The following is a 20,615-nucleotide window of genomic DNA, read 5'->3' as shown; positions in this document are numbered from 1 at the left end:
GGTGGGTTTGAGATACTTCTGGGGGAGAACAGAAAGAAGAGATTGGCTGTGAGGAAGCAGTGAAGCAGCAAAGCTAATACTAGGGCCTTCTGCTCTGAATAGCTGATGCTACCAACTACAATAGGCCTTTGGGAGGGGGTGAACTCTGTTTACCCTGGTAATGCTGCTGAGCTTCATAAACCTGTCAATTTTTAGGCTTTTACAATGTGTTTCAATTTTATCCTCCCCTTAGTTCCTAGGAAATTTTCTTAAGCCAAAAACTCCCCATGTTATCTTGGTTGCCTTCGGGGAAAGGAAAAGGTCCAGGCTTTGATCAGGAGAGCTTAGTGGGGCAAAGCAACTCTGGAAGTCTTCCTGGAGGAGACAGCAGTTGCCCCAGCTGGGACTAGAGCAAGGTCCATAGAGAGGGGATAGAATAGACAGTGGGTGAAAACTTGGGATAAGGTGCCTTTATGTCCCATTCTACTCCCACCTCTCTGACATTCCCATCTCTCAGACAAGCAGAATCGAGCATAGTGGGCTCTGTTTTTGCTGGTGTCATCTCCGGTTGCTAAATTTTTTCCACCTGGGGACTTCCTTTCATAAGCTCTTTCATACACAAACTCTTAACTCTTTCTTCAAGGGATGATTTGCTCCCAGCATTCCCTAGGGAATGTAAATCAGCACCAAGTGTGGGGAGATCTGCTTCACTCACTACATCAGTAGGCCACACATTGGAAGAGATCCTCCCCAAAGGGAGGAAGGTGAATCCCACCCACAGCCCAGTGAGCTCAGTACCTCTGAGTGAAGCTCGTGGTAAAAGCCACATAACTGGACCCACAGAGCCCTGGGTAATGGGGCATGCAGGAGTGGGTAAGGCAAGCTCACAGAGTGTAGGGGCAAGTGGGCCTTTGGGCTGCCCATTAGCCAAATCCTGTCCCCATTGACATGGATCCAGGATGACATGGACTAAGGAGGGTTTATTTCTAGATATAAGCAGGGAGTGGGAACCAATTCTTGACTGTGGACTTAAGAGAGAACCCTGGAGATCCTTATTGCTTTGGTTAGGGGCAGATCCACCCCCACACCCAGCAATGGGGTCTTTAGACTTTGTCTCAAACTCCTTTGGGGGTCTCTGGAAGTACATTACCATAGCTACCCACACCTTCTTTCCATAGGAGGTTGCAAAACTGAAGACGTAGCAATTTCTTTAGCAACACACCAATTCATTCCAGGGAAAGAAGATGAGGGAAGTTCTCAGCACCACTCTTGCCCAACTCCCCAATCTCTGACCACACACAGGCTCCCTCAAACCTGGAAGAATAGGTGATTTGTTACAACTTTGAGAGGCAGAACCAGGACATAAGGTGGAGGAACACAGCCACCAGAGCCTGCACAGCTGAGTACTCCATCAACAGCAGCTCTGGCACCCACATGCTGCCTCGGGGGCATGTGAGCATTTGCTCACTGGCAGAGGAACCTGCACTGTTGGCACCTTCCTGCTTTTCTGGAACAGGGATGTGCGAGTGTGTATGTGTAAGAGGGTGAGGGTGGGAGTTGGGGGTGGGGGTGGGTGCGGATTACTAGCAGAGGCAAACTGACCAGGTCTTTCACCTGATGCAATAAAAGATGAAAATGGATGGAAGAATAAGAATGCTTTATATTTGCCTTGCACTCTACAGGTTTTGAAGCATCTGCTCAGCCATGATCTCATCTGTCTCATAATTGTGTGTCATTCCCAGGTTACAGATGAGGAAAATGCATCCTGGAGAAGTGAAATAATTTTCAACAGAAAAAATAGAGATCAATTCTGAGCCAAAAGAAAAGAAATGAATGAGCCTGCCTTTTCCCCGCCCTTAATGATAACAGCAAGACAAGTGGGGCCTGCAGGGGGAGGCCTTCTTTGTCTTCACCCTGAACTGAGGCAGTGCAGAGTGGGTCTGAATTCTTACAAGGACCTGCCCTGGAGCCCTCAGAAGAGCTATGATCCAGGAGCTGGGACAGATACCATTTGTGTGTGTGTGTGTGTGTGTGTGGTAAGGGGGCACAGGGTAGTATGTGCTTGCCTCAGAGGTGACTTTCTGAGCTAAGAAAGGAAAGACTTTTGTCCCCATGTATGTACGAGCACTTTCCTTATGCCTCCCTGTTGCACGTGTCTGTGCATCCCTTGCGCAGAGGGAAGAAATGACCCTTCACTCCTCCTCAAGTCAGGGTCTGGTGATGCAAGGACTAGTGATGCTAAGAGTGTTCCTAGAGAAGCTGGAGTACTTTTTATATTCTCCAGCTCAGGTTAAGCAAGAGAGACCCATTCTGGGAGCCTGCTCTGTGTTAAACACTTTTATCTTTCAATCCTCAAAGCAATTCAGTTAGGTTGTTTTAATCAAGGCTCACGAAGGTTAAGTTAATGTGCCAGATTCATACATTCAGCAAATAACAGGCAAGATCTGAAACTAGGTCTGTCTGATGCCCATGGTGTGTCTTTTCCATTCTCTTCCTCAGCAGCCCTACCCATCTCCATCACTGTTCAAGGGATTGGGACATTTAATGAGAGAGCAGAAAAAGCAACAGAAGGAAACAACCTCAGAATGTAAAAAGAGCTTCTCTGGAGGTACATTTCCCCTCAGGTGGAACCGGAATGGCACAAGGCCCCATATTCTCTGCTGGGTTAGGGACCTGTATTTGCCAAACTCAAAGGCTGAGGATGTTCCTGTGCGTTCTTTATTTCCTTTTCTTTTTCCTTAGTTTTTCAATGTTCCTTTTGAAGATCACAGCCTGACTCAGCTGGGCTAAGGGGACCCCAGAGCAATGGTCTGCGGAGGGAGGAGCAGTAGCAGTGCTACCCCGGGGGCTGGCAGGTGTGCCAGCAGACAGGAAAACGACAAGTTTCAGGGGGGAGGTGAAGCACTCAGTCTGCTGTTTTCCTCTTCCAGAACACCCACTGCCAAGAGCTCCTCCCTTCTCCTGCCTTGGAAGGTGTGTGTGTGTGTGTGTGTGTGTGTGTGTGTGTGTGTGTGTGTGTGTGTGTGTGTGTGTGTGAGTGAAAGGGACAGAGATAAGTCAGTCTTCAGAGGCTGAGCTACCTGCAGTTATTAGCTTCTTGATCCCTGGTCTCCCATGGTCCATGGTCCCATCTTGACCCCATGGTCCCAGGAGCATTTAGGGCACCAAATATAACTAAAAGTAAAAAAATAAAAATAAAAATAAAGGCCTTGCCTCATAGTGAGCACACATTTGGTCCCAGTCTCTGAAGAGCCTGTGTCCCCTCTCTCATTCACATCCTGACATTCAATCCTGTCCTTCTGGCTCCCAGGCCTGTTCTTCCAGCACAAACCTTGGGCTTTGACTTACACCACGATAGCCAGGCTTTGCTGTATCAGTGAGAATGTTAACAACAGGGCAGTGAAGGCACACTGTGCCAGGTTGGGCGCTAGAGAGCTAGCAAGAGAGAAGTACAATAGGTGACAGAAGAGCTGGACAAACGGGTGGATGGACACATGGATCAAGTATATGAGTGCCTGCCCCAAGCCAGGAACTGGGCTAAGGGCTTTATATGCATTATCTCAGCGAATCATCCATATGAAGTAAGCTTTCACTATGCAACATAATACGTATTCATTCCAAATAATTTGATAGATGTTGGGCATTGTGGTAGATGTTTTCCATACTGTTTCATTTAGTCTTAATGAGAATCCATTTGTTTTGCATTAGAGAACAATTACCACAGGGATTCTTAGCCCTTGCCTGAGGAGGTCCTGAGAGGCAGCTAGTACAAAGAGCATGAGGCTTGACACCAGCTGGGCCTGAATTCAAATTATGATAGGCTTTTCCACACACCTTTGTTCTTTTCTGGAAAGCAGGCTGGCACTATGTAAAGGGCCAAAGTAAATGCACTGCTGGGAATCTATCCTAAGGCAATAGGTAACATCTATTGAGTAACTACATTTGAGGCATTGTTCTGTTTCAGATGGATCATCCTATTTAATTCTAACAACAGCCTCATGACGAAGGTACTGTTATTGCCCTATTGTATAGATGTGAAAACGGAGGCACATACTTTTTGCCAAGGTTATATGGCTTATAAGGGGGGAGCCCAGGTTCCAATCTAGACAGCCAGGCTCCAAGGCCTTGCTCTTCACCCCTCTACCACACTGACTACATAACCTCTGAGACACACAAACTGCCCATTACAGGATTAATTACTGTTACTGAAAATTATTTGGAATACCTATAAATATCCAAAAACACAGGGCAAAGAAAACGTAAATAACTTTTTAAAGAATTTTCAATATTGTGAAGGAAATACTTATAAGATGAAGTGAAGAAATAAGTTACAAATCTGTATGTACAGTATAACCACAAGTATGCAAAAAATAAAGAAAATGAAAAATAAAAAGCAAACCCAGACTAACATCCTAGGAGGAACTAAAGCAAAATGCTATTAAGGGTTATTGCTGGATAGAGGCAACCATGGTTCATTGAAATGTTCCTGCTTTTTCTTTTCTATGTTTTAAAAATTCTCTGCACGGTACGTGCATTGCCTTAAATTTATTTTAAAACTTAAATAAAAACATTTACTGAATGAATGATCCGTATGTTGGTTCCCCTTGAAGACTCATCCCCTCTTTCAATCTCATCACTCCCAGCGGGAATAATGGTGAGTCTGGGGGTGACCTCTACCCCTGGCCTGCTACTGTGGGAGAATTATAGCAAAGGAGGGCACATTTCTAAAGGCTATGTTCTCCTTACAGCTGGGTGGACTGAGACCCTAGTGATCCCCAGAGAAAAAAGGAAGGCAAAGAAAGCAGCAGCAGGGAGGAGGCAGAGAGCGGGAAACACAATGGCAAGAGAGAAAGAGGAGGTGGAGGAGACAGTTTGGGTGGAATGGGGAAAAGACAAAGGAAAGCTGGAGCCCAAGAAATGTCAGGGAGCTTGGAGGGGAGAAAGTGAAGGGTGATGAGGCAAGATGGAGCAGGCAGAGAAGAGACTGAGCAGGGAGAGATAGAGAGACAGAGGGAAGGAAGAGATGGAGAGAACACAGCACCCTGGTAAGAGATTGAATTCTCCTCACCAGTCCGTGTTCCTGCTCTGCTGCAGTGGATTGCCCCAGTGTTACAGAAACCATTTCCTGCAGTTAAATGATGCTTCCATCTAGGGGAAGACTTTACCTGGGCCTGCAACTTGAATCTCTCTCTCTCAGCTGCCTGGCTACTCCCTGGTCCTCAAGACTCCAGCCAAGAAGGACTTCTCTGGACTCCAGCCACTGCAATTTGCCAGGGACAACTAGACCTTTCGCTGCTGCAATTCATCCAATCCATGCTGGGAGCTTTGGTACCAATGGACAAGAGTCATGCTGTAAACACAAGATTAACACCCAGAACACAGTTTGCAAGGGCTGTTCTAGGTTATAAACTGAGATACTAAAAAAATCATGAAAGAATGTGAGACCTGCAAAGGTCATCTGTAGAACCTACCACAGGGAAAGAAATGAGGAAATGAGGCCCAGAGAGAGAAGAGTCGGCCAAGGCCAACAGCTGCTTGGCAGGGGAGTCTGGGCTTTCTGATTCCTTCCCTCACAGAACAATTGCTCATACTATGGGTGATATTAGGTGTTTTCAAAGGGCTTGCTATTACTCTACTTTTCTTTTAGCCCTCATAATATGCCCTTGAAGTAAGTAACCCAGGAACCAGTTCTATTTTTGTGGGCAGAAAATCTGCAGCTCAGAGCAGTTGTGGAATTCTCCCATTATCAATGGGCTGATTAATAAGGTGCTGGGGTGCAAACTGAATCTTCTCAAGAACATGAGTGCCACACTACACACTTTCGTGAGGAACTTTCAGCCACAGAAAGTCAGGAGCAACTTCAATTTCTGCAGTTTGCTGGCGCCCTCAGGCCAAAGTTCCTCACTGGAGCAGCCCAGTGTTAGAGGCAGAGGGTGAGTGCGTCCAAATTTTTGCGGTAACATTCTGGATTCTATTGTGAAATCATCTGCATGGCTACAGTCCTGATATGTGAGGCCTTAAAGCCATTATCACTGATCAACACTGACTGAGCACTTACTGTATATAGGAAACAGAGTGGGTCTGCAGATACATGGAGATATAAGACATGGCCCTGGTCACCAGAGATAAAATTGTTTTAGCTGTGGAAAAATGCTGACTACATACAAATACAGCAAGATGACAAGTCTGGGCTTTCTCATGGCACCCTGCCTTTGTATGTGCTGTTCTGCTTCCTTGAAATCCCCTACTGCACTGACCTATGCACCCCTCAAATCTCGGTTCAGGAGTTTCCTCCTTGGGTGTGTTTGCCCAGACTCCCCAGCCTGAGTTGGATTCCCCTCCACTGGCTTCCTGTGATGTCCTGTATTTTCCTCTCCCATAGCAGTCAGCACATTGTATTTTTAAATCTTGTCTCTCTCTCCCACCTGACTCTGAACTTCTGAGAGGAAGATGGGGCTGTATTTTCCACCCCTGGTACCTAGCCTGTGCCTGGCATAGTAGATATTTGTTGAATAAACCTCCAGCATATAAGCTCCAAGGTCCCTGGTGGCTCTAACAAACTGTGACTTTATGCTTGCCATTTGAGACACTGTTTTCAGTGTCAAGGGTCTCAGTTTCATTGAGGTTAGATGTGACTTCAGTTAGTAGGGAAGGAAACCACTTCACTACTGCCCCTCTTTTTCTCCTAAGGGACCTCATGATAATCTGAGCATGAACCACTGTAGGAACCTGTACCTTACTTCACTCCATTTTATTAGAGTGACTGGGGCTGGCAGGAGTCCATTGGGAACTTCCTGTCCACTCCTAGCAGAGTCTCTGCCTAGTGACCTGGTTGCTGGGCTCAAAAGCTGGGGAAGCCCAGCGGCTAGGCAACACAGAGAACTCAGGAAAGGAAACCAGCCGGAAGTGTTTGCAGATTAGAAAGGCAAAGAAACTTGATGGAAACAAACATTCAAAATACCTGCTATGCTTTTAATAAAGTCAGAGGAGAAGAGCCTGGTACCAGCTGGAAGAAAAAGATAAGAAACACATTTATTTGCTCTGCCCAGACCACATCAACTGTCCTTCCACCCCACCCCTATACCTTGTGTTTTACCATTAGAAAACAATGGTTGCTTTTCTTAGGCAAGCTGTACTGTGTCAGTCTCTCTATAGTGTATAGGAAAACTGAGTCTAAGACGTCAGCAAATTTGTATGGCCGTTCCCATGAAGTGTGTTGTCCATGATTCTGAGTTCCCACTAGAGCCCTGAGATGTCTGAGTCTTAGCCAGGTTTGTCTTCCCCCACAGATGACCCAGCCCATGAATGACAGGAAGAAGTTGGGCTGTGAACAAGGAAGATTTGAGAGCCTGTCTGGTACTACACGGCCACAGTGCATTATGGGAAACCCCTGGAGTCAGATGTTTTTCAGAATTGGGTGTTTTTCAGATTTTAACAAGATAATATGGCATATCTACTGTGTGTTATGTAAAATCCTTACTGCGGTCTGAGGCAGTGCCACATTATCGAGCACATCAGTATTTCCTCAGAAAAATCTCATCCCAAGTGTGATCAATAAGGACATTAAATAGCCTCATGGCAGTTCAGGGTCTTCCTCCAAATGAATTCATTTGCCTTAGACTTAAGGAAAAGCTTTTGGTCCTAAAGTGTTTTAGATTTCAAAATTTTGGTTAAGGGATTGTGGTTCCACAGTGGTTCCAGCCCTTAAATTCCACCCTGAGTCAAACTGACTTGAAAAATTCCTATGGTTGATCCAACTTTCTAAGCTTGTTAATTTCCTGACTGGGAGCTGTAGGCAGGAGATGGATGAGGAATTAAATTAAACCAAAGAAAAGTGACTTGAACCTCTCCACAGTCAAAGATTTACAAGCATAAGTTTTTCCTCAGGACAAATAGCTAATAATTCTTAAAGTATAGCTGGAGATCCTGGGAGCCTCACAGATGGCACACAGATGGAAAAGATAAAAGGCCATTAGCCCTTTTTTCTATCCCAGGCCTGACTGCCCCTGACTCTGGACATCCACACATCTATCACGCAAGCATGAGCACAGTTGGAATTCCTGTGATGGGAGAAGAATGTTTGGTTTTCAGGACATAACAAAGGCTATTGGCCCTATTGACTGCCCACTCCTGCCAGCTCCGTACTAAGCACTGGACATGTATTATCTCCCTTATCCTTACCCGTAATTTGTGAGGAATGATTGTCCTCAGTTCACAGATGAGGAAGCTGAAGTTCACAGATGGTAAATAACCTCTCTGAAATCGTAAGCTGGTAAATGGTGGAACCAGGGCTTTGCACCCAAATCAGATCCTATTGCCAGCATGGCTTCAGCACTCTCACTTTGCCGTCGCTGTTGTGGGTGTTGGTTTGAGAGTGAAGAGGGGAGTTAGATCGCTGCGAGTACCAAATCAGTTTAGTTTGTGGTGGGTTGTTAGCTATACTGTGAAATGACGTATATGCACGTTTACGGTATGTGCTTCAAGTTTGAAAAGGTTATACAAGTCATAATTGCTCATGAAGCAGACAAGTGAAGAGTAAAAGGCTGCTTCCCTCTTACAGCCTCCCAGGCCCACTCCCAACAGATTAATGGTTTATTGTGTAACCTTCCAGAAGTAAATATGTACTTTTTAGTACATATAGGAGATTATACATACGTAGTCTACCATGACGTTTATTTTTTGTCTCAATAATGTATCTTTCCATATGTGAACATATAGAAAACCTCATGTTTGTTTTTATTAAACTAATTTTTAAAAATGAAATAAATGTGCGAGGCAAACAGTAGCAAAAGGAATGAATTTCCAATTACTAGACTCTAAGACATATGCATGGCTGTTTGTTTTTGAAGGAGCTTAGTACAGTGGGTAAGAGACTAGACCTAGAGCATTTTGGATTCAGGTCCCCACTCTGTTCCTTACACCTCTGTCACTTTGGATAAATTACTCAATCTCTCTAAACTCAATTTCTTTATCTGTAAAGTGGGCTTAATCATGGCACTTCCCTCCCTTAATGGTATATACTAGAAGAGATGATGCATGTAATGGGCTTAGCAGTTTAATAGAATACCCGGGGCTGAACAAGTTATGTAGTTCAAATCTAAAGCAGCCACACTCCTACTGCTAGAGCAGATGTATAGGGATCTCCCCAAATTTGCTGATAGGATAGCCCCTAATTGATAGCACTGAGTCCTTTTATCCTGGAAGTGAGATTAGGTGGATCCAGGGATCTCTTGCTCTTCCCACCCCCCATCACAAATTGACCACAGCAAAAATGTCTGAGGTCACTGTTCTTGGAAGATTGAACCTTGGACCTTGAACACTAATCTCCTGCCCTGGGAAAAGAGGAAGGGAATATAGAATTTAGGGTGTACAGTATCAAGTTTAGACTTAGAAGCTCTAAACCTAAATCTGCCACCACCTTGCTGTGTGACTTTGGACAGATTGCTGCTTCTTACCGGAAGATTTCTAAATCCCAACCAGCTCTAGGATTCTAGGATTCTGTTTTTGATTTCCAGGACAATTTGGATGTAGCTGCAGGGAACTGATGTCCTTAGAAAGCTGTTGGTTAGTTTAGTTTTGGTGTTTGGTCCACTTGGGAAGGTAGAGGGCTGCTTAAGCATTGCAGGCTCTTGAAAAATAATAATACTTATTTCGATCTTTCAACCTACAAATATTTGTTGAGTGTTCATATGAGCCAGGTATTGTGCTAGGCACTGAAACAATTGTAAGAAATACCAGATGGAACTTACAGTCTAGTATGGAACATAGGCAGTAACTGAATAATCATACTAAAAAACATAAAATTGCAAGTGTGATAAGTGCAGCTAAGAATGGCAACATGGTGTTATAAGAACCTGTAATAGAGGGATCTGATGTGATAGGAATTTCAGAGAAGGTTTTCCTGGGAAGGTCATGCTTGCATTGGGCACTTAGGCATGAGGATAGCCTATTAGATAAGAAGGGAAACAGGTTGTGCAAAAGCCCTGGGGTGACAGATAAGGAAGAAGGCCAGTAAGGCTAAAAGCGAGAGAATAAAAGGGAACCAGGGACCAAGTGAGGGTGGAGAGATAGGCAGGGTCTCACAATGTCTTGTTTTTATCCTAATATCAGTAGGAGGCCATTGAGGATTTAAGTGGGGTGGGTGGGTGTGTGGGATTGGGAGGAGCATTATCAGATTTGCTTTTAGAAGAGATCTCTAACTAAGAATAGATTTGGGGGAAGGTGATAAAATGAGTTTAGGCAAACTGGCTAGGAGGTCACTACAGTGGTTCAGGTGAAATAAGATGGTAGCTTCGAATAGGTTGGAACAGACAGAGAGAGACGTGAGCAGATTAGAGAGCTATTTAGGAGATAGACTTTGCAGGATTTGGTAATAGATTAGGTGGGATGGATGGAGTAGGGGCTGGTGAGGGAGAAGAATTTGTCATGAATGATGCCCAGCTTTCTGGCTTGAACAATTAGACGGCTAATGGTGCCATTCTCCAGGAGAGGGACTCCCAGAGGAGCAGCAGGTGCAGGGAAAGAGCCTGAGTGACCTTGGGCCTGTTGGCTTGTTGCCCTTGAGACATTCAAGGTGAGTTGTCGAGCAGGCAGCTGGGTACATGGTCTGCACTGAAAACAAAAATTTGAGGAAAATTAGCAGAGACAGCAATTTAAGCTGTGCATATGAATGAGATGCCCCAGGAATCAAGTATAATGTAAAGAGAGGAGAGAACCTGGGTCTCAACCTCAAGGAAACCCAGTATTTCATTGCTGGGTAAGAAGAACGAACCTAAAAGTGACAAGGGAGAGAGGGAGGCAAAACCAAGGCTGAAAACCACGGGTCACAAAGCAGAAGGGAAGAATGACTCACCACAGGAGTGCTCAGCTGTGGAAAGATGTGAGAGGTCAAGTAAGACGAGGACTGCGAGGTGCTCCCTGCATTTAACAACTCAGAGATCATTGATGACCTTAGCCAGGGCTGCAGACATGGAGCAATGGGGTGGAAGCGAGGAGGAAAGAGTGGCAAGTGACAAAACGGTCACAGTGAATATAGAATAGAATAGCACTTCAGCATTGTGACGGGGAGGAGAGAGATTGGGCAATAAGTAGTTTGAGATTCTTGGAAGGTATAAACTATATGATGGGTTTAAAATGTTTAGGACAATGCTTCACCCAGAGTAAACTGGGACTGGGGGTGTTTTTCCTTAGAGAAAAAGATGTGACTTCTTTGAAAGACCCAGGTACCTGACTTTGGTACTTCCACATGACATTAGTGAAACTGACATTCTAGAACTAAAACATGGACTCAACTCTTTTGAAAGGGAAACCAAAAGGACAGCTGGGAAGGGAAGAGGTTAATGCTACTTTCTTTAGGCATCACATGGTCCCAGGGTCAGGGAGGGAAAACAGAATCAACAACTGTGATTTGGGGTGAAGGGTCGTCAGGGCATTTCTCTTTCAGCATATTTCAGTCCAAATCCATGATTTTGTAGCTTTCATCAACTACTTCAACTCACTACAACTAACTTCTCTCAACTCCTGTAGCACTTAGGGCCCTATATAATTTATCAATTGTTTATATGAGACTCATAAATCAAACAGATAAAATGGTACTTATTGGAAGGAATTTTTAAGTTCAGTTTTTATTTATTTATTATGAGATCAGAAAATAACAAAAACCAAGATGTTCTAATAATGTAAAAAAAATAGGAAATCAGGAGTTCTGGTGGCCTCAGAAACCAACTTGTTTCTTTATTTTGTTTTGCTTGTGAAGGAACCCCCAAATCCTGATCCATTCAGATCAGTAGTTGCAAATAACAGTCTTAACTGGCAATGTCAGGATATTCTTTAAGTAACCAAAGAGGGAGGGACATTTATTCTGAAGTTTGCATGTGTGTGTGTGTGACTATATATGTGACAAACTATTTTATGAATTCTGTATTAACTGCTTTATGTTTTTTATTTATTTCTCAAAACAACCCTGTGAGGTAATTACTATCATCCCCATTTAATGTACAAGAAAACTGAGGCTCAGAGAGACTAGGTAGACTTCTATTTCTGGAAACATGAAAGTTTAGGTACCCTAAAAAACCCTTTCACTGGAAACAACTAAAAATTTTGGATAAAATATTTTTAATGCATCAATGATCTGGCAAAAAAGTAAGGAATGTACACAGTAAAGGAAAGGAGTAAAAAAATTAAGTTGACTACTGAAACTGGCTATCACCCTGAGGATGTCTTTTCAACCTCAGTAAATTGAACCTTGAGATTTTTACAGACTCCCAGAGCTCAGGAGATAAAGCCTAAGTGTCCCAACGTTCTTGTACTATTTGAGGAGAGGGTAAAAATATTAATTTACTTTAGATTTCAATCATTTAAGCATGTAGAATTTTTCAAAGATAATCACTTAAAGAATAATGATAAAGAACATAACTTCTTAACTAGTACCAGAAACAAATGGAGTGAAAGAAAACCTAGTGCAAGAGAAGTCAAGAAAAGTGTGTGTGTATAGGGGACACAGAAAGGATGGGACAATTGGAATGTACAAAATACAGTATAGAAATGAATCCAAATATTGTTTATGGCAATTACAATAAATGTAAAGGGATTAAATGCTACAGTAAAATAGTCTCAAACTAGATAAAAAACAAACCTAGCTATTTGCTATTTAAGAGACACATCCAAAACATAAAATACAAAAGCAAATAGAAAATAATATACTAGACAAACACTAAATAAAAAACCTGTCATAGTTATATTAGTAACAGTCAAAATAAAATCCAAGGCAAAAAGAAAGAAAATAGCATTATCATAGATAAAGGGAGTCACTGCATAATGATTAAGAATTTAATTCACTAGTCAAACAATAGCAGCAAAAATTGCAAAGTTATGTGTTCCAAATTACACAGTCTCAAAACAACCCTGCAAAATTACAAGGAAAAACTAAGCAAATCCACTATCATAATGGGATGTTTTAACACTTCTTTCAAATTTTAATTTATAAATTTAAATTTGTAATTTATAAATTAAGTAGATGGAAAGGTCAGGAGAGTATCAGAAATGTGAAAAACACAACAACAAGCTTGGTCTAATGTTGAAATAAAGAATATTGCATCCAAAAGTAGAGAATACAACCATAAGAAAAATAAGTTGTGTGATCTATAACATATGTAAAGTAAAATATATGGCAATAATAATATAAAATTCAGGAGTTGGGAGATTCAAATATACTATTGTGAGGTTCTTATACTCTATGTGGAGTGGTAACGCATCACTTGGAGGTAGACTGTGATAAACTAAAGATGTAAAACTCTAAAGTAAGCACTAAAGTAACGAAGAGTTATAGCTAATAAGCCACAGAGATAAAATAGAATCATAAAAATATTCAGCTAATCCAAAAGAAGACAGAAAAGAGGAAGAAGAAAACACAGAGGAACAAATAGAAAATAAATACTAATAGCTTAAACCTAATCATATTAATAATGATATTAAATGTAAATGATCTAAGTACTCCAATTAGAAGACAGAGACTGTCATATTTGATTAAAAACCAACAAGACCCAAGTAATAATGCTTAAAGAAACACACTTAACATATAGAAGCACATATGAGCTAAAGCAAAAGGATGGAAAAAGATACCATGCTACCATTAGTCAAGAGAAAGCTGGAGTGATCATATTAAGTAGACTTCTATTACAGAAATTGAATTGTAGTAAAAAACCTTCTTACAAAGAAAACTCCAGGCCAAGATGATTCACTGGCGAATTTTATCAAACATTTAATGCAGAACCACTATCTATTCTACATGAATTCTTCCAGAACATGGAAAAGGAGGAAATGCTTACTTACTCATTTTATGGGGCAAGCATTACACTGATAACAAAATCAAAGACATTCCAAGAAAACTAAAGACCAATATCCTGCATGAATACAGATGCAAAAATTCTAAATAAAATTTTAGCAAATCATATCCAACAATATATAAACCAGATAGTAGATTATGACCAAGTAGTGTTCATCTTAGAAATGCAAAGTTGCTTTAACTTTCAAAAATCAATGCAATTCAGTGGGAAGGGGGGACAAGGGGGGAAAAGGGGCATTATGATTAGCAGACATAATGTAGGGGGTGGGGGGCACAGGAGGGCTGTACAACACAGAGAAGACAAGTAGTGATTCTACAGCATCTTACTACATTGATGGACAGTGACTGTAATGGGGTATGTGGTGGGGACTTGATGATGGGGGAAGTCTAGTAACCATAATGTAGCTCATGTAATTGTAGATTAATGATACTAAAAAAAAATCAATGCAATTCATCATGCTAATAATCTAAAAAAAAGAAAAACCATAAGGTTACTTTAATAGATGCGCAAAAACATTGAGCAAAATCCAACACCTATTCCTGAAAAAAACTCGCAGCAAACTAGGAATAGAAGGGAACTCCCTCAACTTAAAAAAAAATCTATGCAAAATCTATAGCAAGATCACACTTAATAGTGAAGACTGAGTGTTTTTCCCCAAAGATCAGAAATAAGAAAAAGTCTGCTCTTATGACTCCTATTCAACATTGTACTAAGGTTCTAGCCACTGCAATAAGGAAAAGAAAGAAAAGATGTTTGTATTGGAAAAGAAGACATAAAACTGTATTTATAGACAACATGGCTGTCTATGAAGAAAATCTGAAGGAATCTCCAAAAAAGTACATTCAAGTCATCTTAGCAAGATTGCAGGATACAGGATCAATGTACAAAAATCAAATGTATTTCTTTTTACTACCAAATAATTATCAGAAATGGAAATTAAAAAACAAAAACTCATACTATTTATAATAGCATCAAAAGTATGATGTGCTTAGGGGTAAATCTGACAAAGAATGTGCAAGACCCATATATTGTAAACTACAAAATGTTACTGAGGGAAATTACAGAAGACTTAAGTGGAAAGTTATACCTTCTTTATGGGCCAGAAGACTCATTGTTTAGATGTCAGTTCTCCCCAGATTGATCTATAGATTCACTGGGTTGCCAGTGAAAATCCCAGCTTATTTCTTTGGTAGAAATTGGAAAGGTGATTCTAAAATTTATATGGAAATATAAAAGGCTGGAATAGTCAAAACAACTTTGAAAAAAAAAGAATAAAGTTGGAGAGCTAACACTGATTTCCATACTTATAAAGCTACAGTAATCAAGACAGTGTGGTGTTGGCATCAAGAAAAATAGATCAATAGAAGAGAATACAGTTAAAAAATATAACCATACACATATGGACAACTGATTTTTAACAAAGGTGTAAAAGTAATTAAGTGGAGAAAGAATAGTTTGCTTTTTCAAAGAGGGTTGGGATAATTGGATATCCATATATAAAATTTCAATTCATACCTATATATTATACACAAGTTAATCCAAAGTGGATTACAGTCCTAATTTGTAAAACCTTAAACTATAAAACTTCTATACAAAAATAGGAAAAACTTTGTAATATTGTATTAGGCAAAGATTTCTCACATATGATACCAAAACATGATCTATAGAAGAAAAAATGGCAAATTTACTTTATCACAATGAAAACTTTTCTTTAAAAGACAATTTTTAAATAAGGTATCATTGATATACATTCTTATGAAAAACACTGTGATTACTACATTCACCCATATTGTCAAGTTCTGCCCATAGCCCCACTGAAGTCACTGTCCATCAGTGTAGTAAGATGCCACAGAGTCACTATGTGTCTTCTCTGTGCGACACAGTTAAAAGACAATTTTAAAAGACTGAAAATACAAGCCACTGGCCAGAAGAAAGTCTGTTCAATTTATTGTCTATGGAATATAAAGAAGTGTAACTCAATAATAAGGAAACAGAGGACTCAAAAAAATGGGCAAAAGATTTTAGCAGACACTTTGTCAAAGAAGATACAGCGGTGGTGAGTAAGCCCATAAAAAGATGCTCAACATCACTAGTCACTAGGGAAATACACATAAATACATATCGATTCAAAGAAAAAATTTCACCCTAGTGATGGTTAGTGTTTATGTCAATGCGGCTTCGCTGTAGTATCCAGTTACTCAAACACTAATCTAGGTGTTGCTGTGAAAGTATTTTGTAGATGTGGTTAAGGTACTATCAGCTGACTTTCGGTAAAGATTATCCTTGATAATGTGGATGGGCCACATCCACTCAGCAGAAAGGACTTTAAAGCGAAGCTGATGTTCCCCTGAGGAAGAAGAAATTCTGTGCGGAGACTGCAGCATGGGCTCCTGCCTGAGACTTTCCAGCCTGCCAGCCTTTTCCCCAAGGAGTTTGGACTTGCCAGCTCCCACAACTCCATGCGCTAATTACTGAAATAAATCTCTTAATATATACATATTCTTCTGTTGTTTCTCTGGAGGACCCTGACTGACACACCCATGTCCTACCCATTTCTACCACTCTTCTTCTGAAAATAGGGTAAGAGGGGAACAAGTGCTTGGGGAGGAGGGGAGCAGGAGGTGGTAGGTTGAGTGGGGCCAAAAGAAGAATGCTTCCTCTCTGGAATGAGGAACCAGAGAAATGTAGGAAGCAGAGCAGGCAAGCCTTCCCACTGCTCTGGGACTGATCTATCGGCGTGCAGTGGTGGGGACAAGAAAGGGAAGCAAAGCAGTCCGCACAAGGTAGACCCTTCCTAGAATCAGAGCCCAAGAATGGCCCAAGGCCATTGGAGATCATCTCTCACTAGTCCACCCCTGCTTTAACTAGATGAAACCTAGCTGAGGGGTGCCAGAGGGAGGGTGGGGGATGGACGGAATAGGTGAAAGGGATTAAGAGGTACAGTCTTCCAGTTATAAAATAAAGAAGACATGGGGAATAATGTACAGCATGGAGAATACAGTCAATAATACCCGAACAACTTTGTATGGTGACAGAGGGTAACTAGACTTATTCTGGTGACTGTTCATAATGTATATGAATTTCAAATCACTATCTTGTACATCTGAAATGAATGCAATATTGTATGTCAGTTTTCTTCAATAAAAAAAATAAATTAATAAAAAAAGATGAGGCCTGAACAAGCAAGTCATCTGGCTAAGAACCCACGGTAAGTGGACTGATTCCCAGTCTAGCTGCAAGTCTCCCCTGCTCTTCAGTCAAGAGTCCTGGAGCTGTCTACAGTGACATGCTCCCATTCACTCCTAGGTCCTTAGGGATGGCCACACCAGGGAGTGAGAGACACACAGGGTCCATCTATTCCCACATGCACTCTCAGCGCTGGCTGAATATTAGAATCCTCTAGGGAGCTTTTCCAAGGCTGTCCAATCTCATTTTTCTTTGTGTTCTGCCTAAAAGGGGATTGACAAACAAGGGGGGAGACTAGCCTGACTGAGGACACTCCTCTGCCCCTGCATGCTTTCTGCTCTCCCCACAGCTCAGTCTGGTGAAGAGCCCAGGGCTGGATGTAGCATAACCAGTATAGCACAGCGTAGTATAACGTGGAATCTGGCACACCTCACCATGCTCTGCGCCATCCCATCTGAAGCTGCTGCCCCACTGAAGCAGAAAACGCTAGTACCCCTTGCAGTCCCCCAGGCTGACCTAGCCTCTAAGGCTTCCTGCTCTCTCCTTAGCCTCTCCCCCTCTCCCTCCAGACTGCCAACCCCTCTTCCTATCTTAGTCCTTCTTTGCCAGAAGTTCTGAGCTCCCTTCTTGGTTCCCTCACCCCCAACCTGTTCTCCCTCCTGCATCTGTGGCTGAACTGAGTCCCTCTATGGTTCCTTTCTGCAGGAGAGGGTGACTCCTTTCAGTAGGTGACCTAGCTGCCCCACCCAGACCCTGCAGGGAGTGGCTCCCTGAACGTCCATCACTGCACGTGTCACTGACTTCAGAGGGCCAGCGGCGAAGTAGCTATGCCTCGCATGCTACCATACAGCCCATGTACCTTTTTCTCTTCCTTCTTGGCACTGTCCGAGAAAATTCCTGATGAGAAAACTGTAGCAAGAGCCCCACAAAGGACTGTTGTGGTGTTTCCCCAGGATTTCAGAACCTTCTCTTGAGATCCTACTCTGTCCCAGGCACTAGGATTACAAGGATGAATAAAGCAGTCCTTTTTCTAGAGGAACTTATATCAAATAAAAGGTATACTTTCTTGTGGATCAGGAGAGAAAGCAGGGCAAGAGTAGTGTGTGGAAAACCGAATATTAGTATGTATTATGCACTGGGCAAATGCCACCTTCTCATATGATAATGCAACGGCATAGAAGGTATTGTTTTCCCATTATACAGATGAGGAAACGGAGGCAAACAAAGTTAAAAAACTTGCCAAAGGTTATATACTACTAAGGGACAAGGTTAGGATTTGGACTGTGTCTTGAGAGTCTGTGTCTTTCTAGGAGTCTGATGGTTGTACTATATCCAGCCCCGGGCTCTTCATCAGACTGAGCCATGGGGGAGGCAGAAACCCCAGCTGGGGGCCTGGCTACTTGTCCTGGCTTTGCTAACCAGCTGTGTGACACTGGACAGTCATGTCTCCTCTCTGAGCTTTGGTTTTCGGACATATAAAGTGAGGAAGGTGGAGTAAGTAATTTAAATAATCCTTTCAACTATATGATTTTCTTGATTCCATTTCCTTTTCCCAGTCAGTTATGTATTCATTTTACTTCCATCTTATAAGAAGGGTCACTGGAGCTGGGGGCAGGGGGTCAGGCAGCCAGCTTTCTGCCCAGCTGGAGCTGGAGCCCGTGGCTCAGCAGCCTGGCACACTGCAGTGCTCATCAGTCGGGGCTGGGTGAGTGCAAGTAGATTGCCCGGGGAGGCCCAGGGAGTCCTGGCTACAGGATTCCGGGAGCCAGGGCCATTTTCCTGCAGGACCACCAAGAGACCACTCAGTCCATGGACTCAGGTGGAGGGGGAGAGGACAGCCAAGAACCAGTCACTGTGAAGCCACCCAAGGCATTTCACGCTTTTGAAAATGGCCCTGAGAGAGATGCTATCAGGAGGCGCATTTAATGGGTTTTGGAAATTGGCTAATTTTGTTGCGATTGCCTGGATGTTGTTCGATGCATGCTAAGTATCTAGGGCCAGCGTGGGTTTGTGAGTAGGACTGGGGTGTCCACGTTCTGCAGATAGGTGCAGCACAGGGCAGGAGGGGCAGAGTGGCTGATATGTTCCTCGTTGCCTGAAAGGCTGCGACCTCAGACCACCAAGCTGGGTGTGGGGTCAACGTCCTTTCCTGCTCCACAGGGAGTCACCCCACACCTCTTACAGCCCTCCAGCTTTCCCTTCAGCCTTCATTGCCCTGCCCCCCCTGGGCCTTCCTTCCCACCTTTGCCCTCCCCTAGCTTCCCTCACTGCCCCAAGCCAGCATTGAGCAAAGATCTCCCTGCCCTTCCCTTCTCCCTTGCCTTGGGTCAATAAGCCATCAATATCCTACACTGAGAAGGAACACGCAGCTCCTTGTACCTCCTGCTTCACCAAGAACTGCTCTCAGCCCCTTGGGCCTCTGGCACATTCTCGCCATCCTCTCTGGGCCCTGCTTTTCCTCCTCCAAAGACGGTGCCACCCATTGGCTGGCTCCCTGCCTCACTGGTCACAGCTACTTTCTCGGGCTGTTTTTAGCTTGGTTGTTTATTTTCTTCCTCTTTCCTCTTCCTACTCCCTCTTCTTCACTTGTTCTTGTATTTTAGTTCCCTGTAGGTTGCTTATCAGGGCTGTTCTGCAGAATGAGGCAGAAAAGCAGCCCACTGCATGCATTCCTTTCCCTCTCTGAAGTTTAGGGCACAGGATGCAATGTAAAGGTCCCAAGATTTGGAAATGGTAGGCTGCAGTGTCCAGACTAGTTCTGAGAGAATGTCGGATGGTTCCTGAACCTTGCTAAAGCCTCAGGTCTCTCATTTATAAGACGGAGCTGTGATGGCTGAGTGAGGAAATTACAACCATCGTCTACAGAGTGTGTTCTGTATGTCAAGCTCGGCACTTTTGAATAGGACTGCATTTAAACATGTTTGTGAAAGTGCTCTGTAAATTAGAAAGTGCTGTGAAAATGCCACTTATTATAGGGAAATCCAGAAAGCCACTATGGCATCCACATGGCTCTCCTTTGTCCCCAGGAAACGATTAAATGGCACTTTTGAACAATTCTGTTAGCAAACACATCATCTCACTGACCTTCACATGTCTGCTCTGAAGCGGGTAAGCAAATGTGATTGATTAGTCCCTTCCTTTGGGGAAGGAGACCAAGACACAGCAGACAGAGCCTGGGGAACTCTGTTGCCTCCAGTCTCCCTTGTGCCTCCCAGCTTCCCTGCCCCCCAGCCCCCTGCTGCAGTGGGCTGGGAAATATACTCACCCCATTTTACCATATGGTAGGCCGAGGTGGGGGAGATGGGCAGCGTGTGAGTGCATGTGTGGCCTAGGCAGCACCTTGAAAGATGGAATGGGATCCCAGGTAAAATGATCCGGAACAGTCAGGATAGAGCTCTGAGAGCAGCAGAGTGTCGGCATCTGGCTGGGGTGGTACAAAGGGCACTGTCTCCAGAGGGAGGGGGGGCATGGTGGAGAAAGTTCCTGGGGTCAGTGTTGGCAAACAGGCTATTGGCCAGAAACCAGCAGGATAAATGGGGCCACCTAAGAGAAGGCACGGTGTGTCATGTGACTGAGCTTCTGAACACTGGGCTCTAAGCACAAGAG

The sequence above is a fragment of the Manis pentadactyla genome, chromosome 11 (genome assembly GCF_030020395.1).
Source record: "Manis pentadactyla isolate mManPen7 chromosome 11, mManPen7.hap1, whole genome shotgun sequence".
Taxonomy (NCBI): domain Eukaryota; kingdom Metazoa; phylum Chordata; class Mammalia; order Pholidota; family Manidae; genus Manis; species Manis pentadactyla.
This window is presented reverse-complemented; position numbering follows the sequence as displayed.